The sequence below is a fragment of the Ischnura elegans genome, chromosome 7 (assembly GCF_921293095.1).
Source record: "Ischnura elegans chromosome 7, ioIscEleg1.1, whole genome shotgun sequence".
NCBI lineage: Eukaryota > Metazoa > Arthropoda > Insecta > Odonata > Coenagrionidae > Ischnura > Ischnura elegans.
Window position 1 is genome coordinate 91,117,437 of NC_060252.1, and position 14,661 is coordinate 91,132,097.

General features: G+C 39.2%; 1 long non-coding RNA gene across 1 annotated transcript; it reads right to left on the minus strand.

Moving 5' to 3' along the window:
* Positions 1-1,065: 1,065 nt before the first annotated feature.
* On the minus strand, positions 1,066-3,163 carry LOC124162281. The gene is made up of 3 exons (XR_006865528.1): positions 2,728-3,163; positions 2,435-2,569; positions 1,066-1,324 (listed from the first exon to the last, which is right to left on the minus strand). It is a non-coding gene; the product is annotated as an uncharacterized LOC124162281 (long non-coding RNA).
* Between the last annotated feature and the right edge of the window lie 11,498 nt (positions 3,164-14,661).

Below are 14,661 nucleotides of genomic sequence, written 5' to 3' on the forward strand. Positions count from 1 at the left end.
CAAGGGAGGATATAGTACAGTTGAGGACCAAAAATACTGAATCCAGAAACCCCCCAAAAAACAGAAATCTGGAATGTTTGAAAATTCTTCTGCATAGGGTTTCGACTAGACACCTCGTGGCACCGGCCTCTGAGCCTTGTTCTGGGACAAGTAGGAAGTTCGCACACTCTGTAAACATACACTAACAACCTGGGCACTTAGGGATCTCAAATATCAAGCACAAGAGCCTGAACACATTTATAAATTAATTAATTAACAAAACATACCATGAAGACCAGAAATCCACAAACCCTTTGGTCCCAAGCTTTCCGGATTTGAGGTCCTCAACTGTAGATGGAGGAAAGAATTTGCAACCTAATCCTGTGATGGCTGGAAACAATTACAGGAAAACAGGAGACTCTCCAGGAGAGATGAGGTCAATGAGAGAATGTAATAAATCTAGTTCTTTGCAGTATTATAAAATGTAGATCACTGAACATTTAGTATTTATTTATTATTTATTTACTGAACACTCAGTATTTAACATGCGCTGATTATTTAACATATGCCAAACTTGTAAAAAGACTTTTGATTTATCTGGAATGAAGAATGTTATTTTGGTTTATAAGTGAATTGGTGTAGTAAGTATCAGGATTTGCATTTGTTTTTGTTCAAGACTTTACGTTTATGTAAGGGTAAGAATGTCTCTTAAAGGAGAAAAGGGATGTTGAGTCCTAAGGTTTGCCACCATGATGGCATGCTCAGAAGTTGGGAATGAGAGTTCCGGTGTAAGAGTGATGAACAATAAAGATGGCGAGATGTAAGGTGTGCTTACACATTGTTGATACATACCTAATAGGTGATTGATCACCCAAGCTTGGTAGTACATATACCAACGTTTATGTTATGCTTAATGATCTAAACTACCTAAACCTCACACAGATGTTGGACATTGAAGTTGTAAAAATTATCCATAAAATAAAACTTGGGCTCATATCACCTTACTTAAATTAATAAACAATAATAGTGATATTCATAAATATGAGAGCAAAATTTTCATATTTCTTTTCTGAGTAAATCGGGACACAAACGTTCAAAAGAACAAGCTCAGATCAGATATCAATATACATTTACATATTTTCAAATTTACTCACATTGCTGGAAGGCGGCTGTATTTCTCTTGAGGACATACAGTATATTTGGATCTGAAGGTCTACATCATTCTTTGTATCTAAATGTTCGACTCCTCCAGGCAGTATTATTAGGTTTCATCTCCCAAAATTACTTCACATTAAATTACATTCACAAAGTTTCATGCTTCACTGGTTTTATATATCAGTTAATCCTGGGGAAAAATAAAGAATAATTAGTTCGCAAAGCCACTTACAGATCCAACATCAATATGCATTCATGTATTTTCAAATAGTAGCACGGTTAGACAGAAATTGTTCATGAAACATGCAGGATGTGTAAAGTTTGTCAGCAACTGGCTAGTTAGTAGGCCATTTATGACTTGGCAGGGAAAGATGGCCAATTTCTCTTGATTATCCAGATAATTTGCACTGAACCGAATCGATAAATCTCAGCAATTGTAGAAGCAGATCAAATTGATAAACCTCGTCATCCAATTATTTCTAGAAAATTTATTGCAAGGCATTTATTAAATAACTATTTCAATTTGTTAATTCACGCATCTGGTCTTTAAAAGCTCCCGAGTAAAACAGTCATTGGTTCCGGTCATTGATTATAATTAATTGTAATTCCCAAAATATCATATCATAGTAGAACGTAGAACACTTCGAAATGGCAGAGCAAAAATGAAGTTAATTACATTAAACTCAAAATCAACCATAGGAAATTCTTGTGCGCGACATTGCGAGATACCTGTTACGCTTTATCTATGAATCCTACATAAAAAGTTAATGTTTGTCTGTGTCTGTCATACAAAAATCATCATATAAATGTGGTTTGTATCCGATCGAGCTAAATTAACGTAAAAGAATATTTATCGGTTGTTTAAATTGCAATACATTTAAATTCTTCAAGACTATTAACCCTGCAAGGCACTAATATACGTTAAAAATAGAGGCCAAGATAGAGAAAAAATACACTTATTTGCGGTGTGTAGTAGGATACGATCGAGGAGTACTCCTCTCTGCTACCATGAACAAAACTTATGAACCTTGTGACGAAGAGAAATAAACAATAGCATTTTCACGCACAACGGCCAACTTCAATGCACAAAGAATTAGGCAAATTCTCTAACTCATCTCCGAGCTGCTCAAAATCAAAGGGCTTCTCAGCTAGTAATGTATATAAACAAGAAACCCAAACCAAAACATCAGGTCCATTCCAGATAAAAAAAACTTAAAAATAACTTTTCAAGAGTTTGATTCTACTTCCGATAGAGCAAAACAATGTTTAAAATATATCAACTTTAAATGCGAATACTCACTGTGCCATGCGATGGACAGTAGGCGGCACACATTACTTACAAAATTAAAATTAACGTGTCCACCACATTCTGCCATCTTGGAATAAGGTCGACTAAAAATGTTGAGCGGGATAGGTGTTTCATTTTCGACAAATGCTGTTATATGGACACGCAGTTGAAACATTTGCATTTTTATTAAACTTAATTGCTAAGATTAGTGAGACTTCGGGCCTTCACCGTTATCATAACTTAGGTACCATGCACAAGAAACAACTTATTCAAAAATGCAACATGTAAACATTCAGTGTACTTACCGCCGCCTTCCACAAATCGGAGTTAATAATGCCCAGTTTGGAATTTTATTTCTTCTTAGCATTATATACTGACTTAAAACCACGCACAAAAACGATCCCTTGTCGTAAGCCATGGTGTTCACAGGTAAGTAAACGGGATCCCACTACGAGCGAGGGCACGGGATTTGTTTTAAGTCACTACTCCTGAACCATCGCTGACTTTTCTGAGCTAATAGCACCACTTTCTAGCCACTACACTCAGTTTCGTACTGTCAAAAAATGAAACCTCCAGAAGGCCTCCTTACCACTGAAAAAATGGAAAAAAACACCACAAGTCAGCGTTTTGCCTATGTTCGCCATGTTAATTTTCTTACAACTGGAAACCATGAGCACCCTCGCGCTGCCACTCGTTCAAAAGAGGAACTATTTGGTGTCGGAAGATTGAGGCAACAGCGTCCTCTACCGTTTTCAATGCGAACCTTTTGGAAGATTAGTAACCAGTATATAAGGGCCATGACCACGATACAGATTCAATTGTGTTTACACAAAAGCCTGGTGAGAGGTCTCCACCCGTGGGTGATTATTTAGGAGACATGACCGACGAGATCACTTCGCTAGGTCAGGACTGTTTCATCAGCGAGTTTGTATCCGGCGGCCCTAAAAACTACGGATACGTGGTGCGCTCTTCGAGTGATCCGAACTTCAGCAAGGAAGTGTGCTAAGTTCGAGGGGTGACCATCAACTATTCAAATGATTCAAGTGGTCTGCTTTGAAACACTTAAATCTATGGTGCTCAAAGGTGAACCAGGGAGGAAAATAGAGTACGCCCATAAAATCAGACGAATGAAAAACCACGGCATCGTTTCCAGACCTGAAACGAAGCTATTTCGTGTTGTGTACACCAAGAGGAAGCGCACTGATAACTACGAGACGCTGCCATATGGATTTAAGAGACTTTAAAATTTGTAAGATTTAAGATTCAGTAGGAGGAGAGAAATATGTTTTATTTTCATTTCATTTTATCACTACTGAATTTTATTTTATTTTTTCAGTTAATGTTTATTCTTTTTTAATATTTCACTCCCACTTGATTTCATTTTATATTTGTTTCACTATATTCAATTTCATTTAATTTGAATTCATTTCACTTCATTTCATTTCTCTTTTCATTCTATTTACAAATTTTATTTTCAAGTTTCATTTACAAATTTTATTTTCAAATTTCATTTACAAATTTTATTTTCAAATTTCATTTACAAATTTTATTTTCAAATTTCATATACAAATTTTATTTTCAAATTTCATTTACAAATTTTATTTTCAAATTTCATTTACAAATTTTATTTCCAAATTTTATTTCCAAATTTTATTTCCAAATTTTATTTCCAAATTTTATTTCCAAATTTTATTTCCAAATTTTATTTCCAAATTTTATTTTCAAATTTCGTTTTCAAATTTTATATTCAAATATCATTTTCAAATTTCATTATCAAATTTTATTTTCAAATTTTATAATTTTTCCCTCCTAAGGACTGCCACCTTGTCGTGGTGGATGGGCTTAGAATTCCCAGTGCGATTAAACATGTAGAAAAGATCTGCTTACTAACTTTAATTCAACTGTTTATTTCTTTTTACTTATTGGGAATTCAACTAAGAGTAGTCCGAAATTATTCTTTCTTTGATTTCAGCTGTCGTAATTTTTTTTATTCCTTAAAATGTAGAGGTTTCCAGCAGAGCCCGTACTTGAAAATGGACCTCCGACTAAGACATCCCTTTGCTGCTATAGTAGCTGGCCCTAATGGCTGTGGTAAGATAGACTTTACCAGACGCCTTCTAAGATTTCGAGAGAAAATGTTCGATGTCTCGTTTGCGGAAATTATTTGGTGTTACGCCGAATGGCAAGAGTTTCATGATGCTTTAAAGTTATCAGGCGTATCCTTTCACGAGGGTTTCCCGATTTAAAAGCTATTCCTTATAAATCCGACCCCACTCTAATTATCATTGACGATCTTATGATGGAAAGCTGTTGCAGTGCAATGATTGATCTATTCACTAGAGGAAGTCACCATCTGAATATAAGCGTTATTCATCTGGCACAGAACATTTTCCACAAGGGCAAGGGTGCACGCGATATATCATTAAATACACACTATATAATATACTTCAAAAACCCACGGGATAAAAGTCAAATTTACAGCTTGGCACGACAAATACATCCTAAGAACCTAAAATTTTTGGAGGAGGTATAATCCGACGCTACAAAGGAAGCTCATAGCTATTTATTTATTGATTTAAAACAGACCACGTCAGATGAATATCGTTATCGAACGAAAATATTTCCGGATGACGAGTGCGAGATCTATCGTCCAAAAAAGTGAAATCCTATTGTGAGGAAATTATAATAGATATAACACTAGTTCTATTATGATTTCTTACAGTTGCAACGATGTGTCGAATAGCGAAACACGCCGGCGTCGGAAACTCTGTATGGGCCGGAGTTCAATACCCCACTTCGACCCTGGATTCCCCGGAAAACGGGCGGCCGAGAAGAGCCCAGCTCGGTCAATCGGCTCCTGGCGGCTGGGGAGCTTGGCGGCTCCTTCCGAGCGTACGCCAGGACGGGTTAGTGCAAAATCAAAAATCTTTGACAACTGCCGCGGAATACCAGCATAGCTTCAAGGAAGTAATGCACCGCCACCCCGACTTCATTCCTGTTTACACGGACGGATCGAAGTCAGAGCGTGCGTGCGGGTGTGCAGTGATCTCGTCTCACCATGGAACCCTCAAGGCCAAGCTCAGTCCGCTGTGTAGCGGCTATACGGCAGAACTGTTCGCCATAAAGATGGCTCTGGATGGTATTAAGTATAGCAACGCGTCCTTTATGGTCTGCAGCGACTCCATGAGCGCCCTGCAGTCCATTTCCAGTTTTTCTCCGTCACCCAATCGTCCAGGAAATTCAAAATAGACTACTTTCCCTTGCTCGGAAAAAAGTGAAAATCCGTTTTCTGTGGGTTCGTGGACATGTGGGTATTGCTGGAAATGAGAAGGCCGACTCGGCCGCGAAGGCAGCCAGCGAGGACGACGTTGCTGATTCTGTGCTGGTACCATATGAAGATTTGATTGTGGCCCAGTGTATCCGCTCTCCACTTATGGGCTCCTTGTTTGTTGATGACCTCGCTATTTTCTGCAGGTCATCAAAATTAACGGATGTCTCTAGGCTGATCCAGCTGACTCTGAATAAGCTGTCCGTTTGGTCTCAGAGGAATGGATTCCGTTTCTACTGAGAAAACGAAATGCATTCATTTTTACCGAGGGCGGGGTGTACACGTCCCACCGTCCCTCTATCTCAGTGGTAATGAGCTTCCTTACGTTGAGAACGTCCGGTTTCTGGGTATGACATTGGACCGGCGCCTGAATTGGCGCAAACATTTCCGAACTCTAAGAGACAATTGCTTCAAAGTTCTGAACATTTTACGGTTTTTATCACATTCGGCATGGGGCGCGGATCGTACCTCAATGCTAATGCTGTACCGAGCATTAGTACGCTCAAGGCTAGACTACGGATCGATTGTGCACTCATCCGCCCGTGAGACCTACATGAAACCGCTCTCGACGGTCCATAATACTGGACTGCGCCAAATCAGGTACCGCTTGTGGGTGTGCTGTGGTATCCTCATATCATGGAGTCCTAAGGACGAAATTGCATCCGCACTTTTCCATTTTTACGGCTGAGCTCACTGCCATTAGGATTGCTCTCCAATCCATTAAAAACAGTGATGCGTCATTTATGATCTGCACAGATTCATACAGTGCTCTCCAATCCATATCTCCTTATTCTCCTTGTCACCCCATTCTTCAGGACATACAAAGCACTCTGTTATCCCTGAGTAAGAAAGGAACCACTATAAGATTCGCTTGGGTCCCTGGACATGTGGGAATACCCGGGAATGAGAAGGCAGATTCTGCAGCCAAAGACGCACTCAGGTCTCCGGATACCGATTTACAATTAATACCAGCGGAAGATTTAGGAAATGCCATGAGGGATATAATAAGACAAAATTAAAAGACCCAATGGCTTGAAATTCAAAACAACTAAATTCGGGAGATTAAGCCCGTAATAACTGCGTGGCAGACCTCTGTAAGAAATGTCCGCCGGGAGGAAGTGGTTTTAGCACGGTTAAGAAGTGGTCACTGCTTATTAACCCATTCATGCCTCTTCGCCGAAGAAAGAATACAGCCCCAATGCCTAAATTGCGATTGTCCACTAACAGTGCGACATATCCTGACGGACTGTGCAAGATATCGGACTGCACGGACGAATCATAAGCTAGGAGATAACCTAGCTGACATACTAGGTGACACTCCCGAAAACATTTCCCGACTGATAGCATTCCTACACTCGACTCGACTTTTCAATAAAATATAAAAATATAAATGATACCTTTTGTAAATTATTGTCACGTTAATTTAAGAACGGGCCTAGTGCCCGTCAAAGTGCGCTGGTGTAACCCATCGCCAGCCCACCTATTTTCCATGTACGCGAATATTTTTCCGTATTTAGACAATGCTGCATCCACTTGCTCACGTGACACTTCGAAGGGAGGTTGACACACTTTAACGTATGTATATCTTTCGGAAATAGACTCGCACCACCAAGAGAACCTTTGGGGACCCTTGGTTGGGAATTGGAATTTTTCTCCCGCTTTCACCATAATCCTTTCGAAGGTAGTTTCTTGCTTGACTTTAACGAAGATCGACTTCCTTACCGGGGCCAACCTGATTCCGTAGATTTCCTGTCTTCAGCCCGAGGTCTCCACCGAACAGTTGATGGACCTCAAGGACCGATGGCATCTCACTCACACTCTCTATGTTGACACGGAGAGTGTACTTCTTCTCAAGTGGTATTGTGATGGCTCGCTCTGCGTACACCGACAGGAAACACTGTCCACGTACCCCTAGTACAGGGGTGCGAACCCCAAAAAGAAGTTATTGCCGTCAACCGAGAGGCAAAGCACTCCACCGGGAACGCAAAATCCACGTACCCGGCGATCAAGGGCTCGATCGCCGGGAAAGAAAACCTCGGTCGCTGACTCACAGATAGCTCCGAAACACGTCCACTCCGACCGAGCTACCGAGGCGTCATTCTCCCCTGTGGAAATTTGTGGGCTTTACCGGACAAGGTGGAATGAACTGCTGAGCATATTATGCGAATAGCAGTCCAAGTCGAGCGCACGGCGCCACAGCAGGAGGGCAAGGCCCGAACTTTGCACACGAAGTCGAAACCGGATGAGTTTAAAAAAAATAAATAAAGCGTGGAATATAACAAATTTTATTTTTTAATATATCAGTCCAATAAGTTTCCAAAGATTTACATCTATCTGTATCGCTGCCCTAGGAAATACCTGTAAGCTTGATTGCAAAATGCTTTCTTGAGGACACCCTCAATCAAAGCGATATATTCATCGCCCTTCCCCCTCAAACGTTCTCTGATCGAGGATATTGGATTCAAAATAAAGCATCGAATGTGCTCGTACGTGAGCAGCTCTACGAGTGGGAGGCAACGGCCGTTTACGAGAGCTCGATAACATCATCTATAGGTGTCGGTGGCGCCATTCTGAGGGTAACGAAGACTGAGTGAGGGTCCCTTCGCCTGCCCGGCGCCATCCTTCGCTGGCTGCATTAAAACGAGACGGAGAGGAAATTAAACCATTGCATCGCGTCCCCTGGTTGATGTCTTGTTCAGTGGCTCCACCTAGGTGGGGCAGGCTGGGAATAGTCCCTGGATGCCACTTCTGAGGGGCGCACTTTAGCAGCCTCTGAAGGGAGGACATTCGGGGTTCTCTCCGTTTCTTTTAGGATTAGTATTCAAATTTCGTCGGAACAGCATTTTTAAAGCAGAAGCCTAGTTTTGTTCAACTATGCTCCTGATAATTCTTCAAGTCAGTTTCGTAATATAAAAAATGGTAAACAAGTGTCATCAAAATTAAAGAGTAACTCAGAGATGGTGATTTTTACATGAAATATCCGTTAGTTCACTTATATTTACATCAGAGTTACACGCACTGTCACTTTCAAAAGCTTTAGGACGAAGTTTGTGGCACCAATTCTGCTTCTCGGGGAAATTTAGTATCCTCTCAAGTAAAATTAGAGGTTGAATCGCCTCTTACCCAACACTTCATGTGTTCATTTGCCCTAGTTTCTATGGCACGTCCAGTCTGACCAATATATACAGAATTACAATCAGGCATATTGCAATACAACTTATATACACCGCTTTGGTCCGTGTCAATAAATTTTGGTTTGAATTAAATAAAAAATTGCCAACTGTTGTCATATCATAAAACTATAATCTTACTACATCTTTAGGGAATATTCCAGTCACCCGATAAAATAGGGGGCCAAGGGATGGTATTTTCCCCCAGGAGGTTGCAGATAAATCACTATTAGATGTTGAGGGCAAGGTTGTGACGGTGCGTGCTTCTGAAGTTTCCTATCAAGGATTTTGTCAATTGCAATAGATTTATACCCGTTTTGAACTACAATTAATTTTGTGGTGGATAGTTCTTTTTTTTATTTTTATGCGTGTGATGATGATACGAATCGTTTGGTATAATATCACTGTAAGTTGGTTTCCTAAAAATTGAAAATTCATGTATACCGGAGTTAATATCTATCGTCAAATCTAAAAAGTTCTAAGTATTTCCCCCAATTTCCATAGTGAAATTAATGGAATCGTGAAAGCTATTCAACACGTCTAAAAATTATTCTAGTTGTCCGAAACTATGCTCAGTCAACAACTAAAACAAATCTAGTTGTCAACATAATGATACCAATAACTAACATTTTTTATTAACACGCCATTAGATTTAAAAAAGATTATCTTCCAGGAAGTCCATAAAAATCTCTGCTAATACAGGTGAAATCGGTGATCCCATAGCCAAACCATGATTTGATTTATAGAATTTGTTGTCAAAAATAAAATAGTTTTGTGATATACATAGATTTAAAAGCATGTTCAGTTCTACAGATAGTCTGGAATCACCGGAGCGGGCTTTAACCAAACCCACTGCAATACGAGTGGCTTGTTTAGCGGTTACAGAGGTAAACAGATTAGAGACATCGAAGGATATAAGTTTGCTATTTGGCGGAACAGTCAAATTAGATAATTTCTTGGTAAGGTCAACAGAATTGATGATACTCCTTTTAGATATAAAAAAGATAAATCTCTTAAGATAATATTTAATTTTGTGGCAAGTTTGTGCGTAGGGGCAGTGACATGTGATAATATTTGTCGTACAGAAACATTTTCTTTATGGGTTTTCGGTAGTCCATAGAGTTAGGGGGGTAAAGGATTCATATTTATGAATCTCCACTTGTCGGAAGCATTTATCAGACTACTGAATTGGGAAATTTTTTCTCAAACACTCGTTTGGTATTTGTTAGTGAGATCTTTAGGTATTAGCTCAAAATTATTGTTTGTCAGGAAAGTATGAACTTTGTATAAATAGTCGTCATTGGATAAAATTACAATGGTATTACCTTTGTCAGCTTTGGTTAAAACAAGATTTTTCACTTTGAGAGTCTTTTTCAACTGAAGGAGAGTTCTCTGATAGTGACAGGAGTCTGGTGCATCTGCATGCGGCTTCTTGAAGAAAGAAAGACCCTTCGTCCCAACGCTGTAGCATGTCGTTGCGGGCAAAAAAATGAACTATAAAAAGAATGCTTACTAAACGGGAGACAAACAGTGGCAAGGCACAATTAACTCCTGTCTCCCCACTGCGGTCGTTCTTCTTAGCAAAACTATACCAACCAGCAACAGGAGAAAAACTATTACCGGAAACAGCTCCACAATGATGGGCTACTAGCCGACTTTCGGTAGCGCATCAGTATCAATCTGACTGTGGAACAGGCTAGTCTCCAAATTGAACATGTTACAAAATTACTGTGGTTACTCTGGCATTCTAGTTAAGAGAATTTAAAATCCAATGATTTTATATGCATGTGTAATTTCTTGTAATTTACACTGGTTGGTTTCAGAGGACTTTTGTTTGTTTGGGCGTAGCAATTGTCTGATTAATTAAAATAATGTTGGGAAATGGGTATATTCAAGTGCATATAAATGTCTTTCACAACGAAATCACTACTTCCAGCCCTTCTCCAAGTGTTGTATGCGAGAAAAATTGCTCATTTTTAGGGAAACAGATTCGTCGCGTCAAATGAAACCAGGTTACCGTTGAAATTCGTGCGTAGGTTTCCGCGGCGTTGTTCACGATGACTGCTGATTTTCGGGTTCTCCAGCCGCGTCTGTCGTTTATGGCTGACTACAGTTTCGGAAGCCATCCTGCTTCCGTCTTCAGGTCGAAGGTGAGAAGTTTTCATTTTTTGCCGTCTTATAGCACTGGCCGATCTCCCCCTGTGCGCTGATTGGTCAGAACTCTTCCAAACGTTGCTGATTGGGTAGCCGTTGTCCCTGTTAATATTTTGTGTTTTATGAATTTCAATTGCTTCCCTGATTTGCTTAGTGTAGTAGCGACTCTCTTTTGCTACTATCTTCGCTTTTTCGAAATCAATTTTATGGCCCGCCTCACTCCAGACATGCTCTGCATAAAATTGATTTCGAAAAAGCGAAGATAGTAGCAATTTTTTCCGCTCCATTCAGTTGTTCGGTTGCCCTAGTTCCTGATTTATATGACGTTTAAAATTCCACCCATAACCCTTTCTAATCCAGAGCAGCTTCTGGGAGATGTCAAATATCAAGAATTTTCATCTAAAAAACTTGAAAATTTGGCACTAAATCATAAATATCGTGGCATCTAAATATTTCGTCATTACAGTTTACACCAGAAAATAATGCTTAGTTGAGATATTTCCTAAATAGTGTAGAAAAGACATGCATTTTTGATGTTGCTTAGAAGCAACATTGGGTTACAATGGGTTAACACTAGCAGAGTATCGATGTCAGCCCCATTCATACGTTGCTTCTTTGCCACCACCACAGAGTGATTTGATTCGTCTTCCATCTCAAGTCCGCGACGCCTTATCCGATGCCGATCGCGTAGCAACAGTTTGCTCATCTCCTCCCAACTTCCCCCCCTCGAGTCGTCGTGGTTGGTACACAGCGTGTGGGGTGGGCACATGACTCTTCCCTTGACTTTCGGCCCTTCCTCTCGCTTTAGAAGTCCCCAGACCACATTTCTGAAACAGCGAAGTCTTCTTCTTTCCCCAACGTGATCGTACCACCACCCCAGCGCCTTCTTGCAGGGAGGGAGAGAGAACGAAATCCCTTTGGACGCGTTTTTTTTTTTTCATCCTTCGGCCGAGATTGTGATTTAGTGGCACTAGCGTATCCCCGTTTCTGGGAGAAGGGGGTACTCATTGGTTTGAAGTGCAAGTGAGGCGCGCCAACCAATAGGTGATTTTTTCTAATCGGGTGAAAAATATGTGACTTTGGCGAAATATCATAGTGAAGATCCGCGCTGTTAAATCAAGTTCAACTGTAAAGACAGATATTTTTAAACTCATTTATGACCGGGAAAGTTCGTCAAATTTCATTCGACTATTGCAGTGAAACTGCGAATGAAACAGGTCGTTACCTATCACGTGTCACCTTACCTCGCCCTTACTATTAGTTCTTGAAATACTATAAACATTATTTACAAATACCTTTCAAATTTTTTAAATTTTTTTTTTTTCATTTTTTCCCTTATTTGCTGTTTAAATGTGGAATTGTGACGTATGCATCTACAATTTCCGGCATCAGGGCTGCTAAAGAAACATTTTTATTTTAATTGTGAAATATTTATACAGTTTAGTTTTGGTAAAATATTGGGTTCACTGCATCATAAATTGTGATAAACAGCTACAAATGGAAAATGTGAAATTATTTTTTATGAAAATCTTGGTGGAATTAAAAAAAATGTAAATTGTAAGTGCCTAGTTTATTTACATATCATTCGACTGATTTTTTAAAACCCTTTCCTCATTGTAGCAAGCACTGTCAGGATATCGCGCGACTGGGTGATTTGTATAACGCTGAAATCCTTAGGCTTTCTCTGTCAACGACTTGGAGGTATCTGTACTAAACGTTGTTTTCTACATTCGTGAATTATCAATCTCTCAAGCCTGACACGGTGCCGGAGTTTCTTTTTGTCATTGTTGTTTTCCGTCCTTTGTACATGATGCTAGGCTGCAAGCGAAGGGATGTGGATTTCTGAATTCCGTTAGAAATGTACTTGCTGCCTATATTTTTGGAATACTGTAAAAAATAAAAGAATAAATGTTTAAGGAAGTAAGATGTTTGCTTGAAATTTATGCATTGATAAAGTGGTCGCCATAACTCTAATACTCATGATTCATAAGTCCAAAGATAATTATCGGAGAATCATTGAATAATGATTGACCGCTGTTGCGGTCTGTTCAGGATGGTTTTCGTTGGTACTGATAATGTCTTCGATTGAATGAAAATTTTCGCGTTAAAGAGAAAGTCGTGGATAATAAATGGAATGCCTTAATTGCAAAACGTATCGTCACTGTAAATCAACGGAAATATTTGTGATGGGATACTCCTCTCATCGGAATAAAAATCATATTCTTAGTATCTGTCACTATTTATAAAAAAATATCATTCATATCCATGTCTATATATAATGAATTTGCGCAAAATATCCTATGAAATGATGTTTCCAGGCAATGGCTTTGTAGGGGCGGGTGATAGATTCGATTGCGGCACCTTTATGGTATTTTTACCGATTCGAATCACGGTCTCTACGAGTGATTTTTCCTTTGCGGGATTTTTAAACCTTGGAGAATTTTTATATAAAAATGTTTAACGTCGGGTTGTTTTGAAAGCCATATTCCCTTAGTTCTTGACGCACTAGTTAAATAAAAATATCGTAGCTAATATAGTTTCTTTTATTTAACTTTATTTCTCGTAAACAATGAAAGTCCAGTGGATTAAACAAGAAAGTATCATAAATAAACCCGAGGATGTTGTGAAAGTTTATGGCATGGACTTGATCTACCGTGGAATTTTGTTACACGTGTACACGCGCGGGCGACAATCCTGACCCAAATACAAACATTTTTTCCGTAAATAAAATATTTTTTAATCCAATTTCTGTCTATTAATTAACTTTGGCTAATATTTATCGCATATAAAAATGTTTTGGCTGAAGAAACGGCTTCGTGGTCATTTACGTAACTAGAAGAGGAGTATCGTCCAAATTATGAAGCTAAATAGATTTAAATATTTCTTTATTATCAGCTAAATAATTAAATATAAATCTGTTGCCAAAAATATTATAGATAATTGCACGGAATGATGAGAAAAATTAAATTGAAATAATATTTTATCATAAACGTTATGTTGCAAGTACGGTATTTTGCATACAGAATGCTGCGGAAAGACAGTCATACTGCTTCATCTTCCGTAGCATACGATTGAATGACGATGGAAGCTTAAATTACAATGCTTAACTATATTATGCATATTAATTTAAGGCGATCCATAATTAATTATTACAAAATTAGCGATTAATGCAAACCTTCTAATCATCCTATTGTCACAAGTTCCAGAAATCATCATTCGTTTGTGTACTCTTTGAACAAATTTCTTTGATGTGTTCCATAAATGTCCATTTCCCGCACAGATAACAACTCATTGTAGTAGTAATCGTATTTGGTTGGCACCGCCAGTGCCTACAAAATGCTAGCTCACTTTTTGGCAGTGAAATTTCCCAAAGTTCTTCTAAATGTTTTTTGCTCCGTTGCGCGTAAAATATCTCTTCCACGTTAACGGCTGGCGTCAAGACACCTCCCGCCACACGTCTGTTGAGGCGGCTTTCGGGGTGATATTTTGATGTGGATGAACTGACTGAACGGGGTGGAGAAGCGACTCTAATTCGCATTCCCTATCAGCGTGCCCACGCGACATCCCCTCCCACGTGGACAATCATC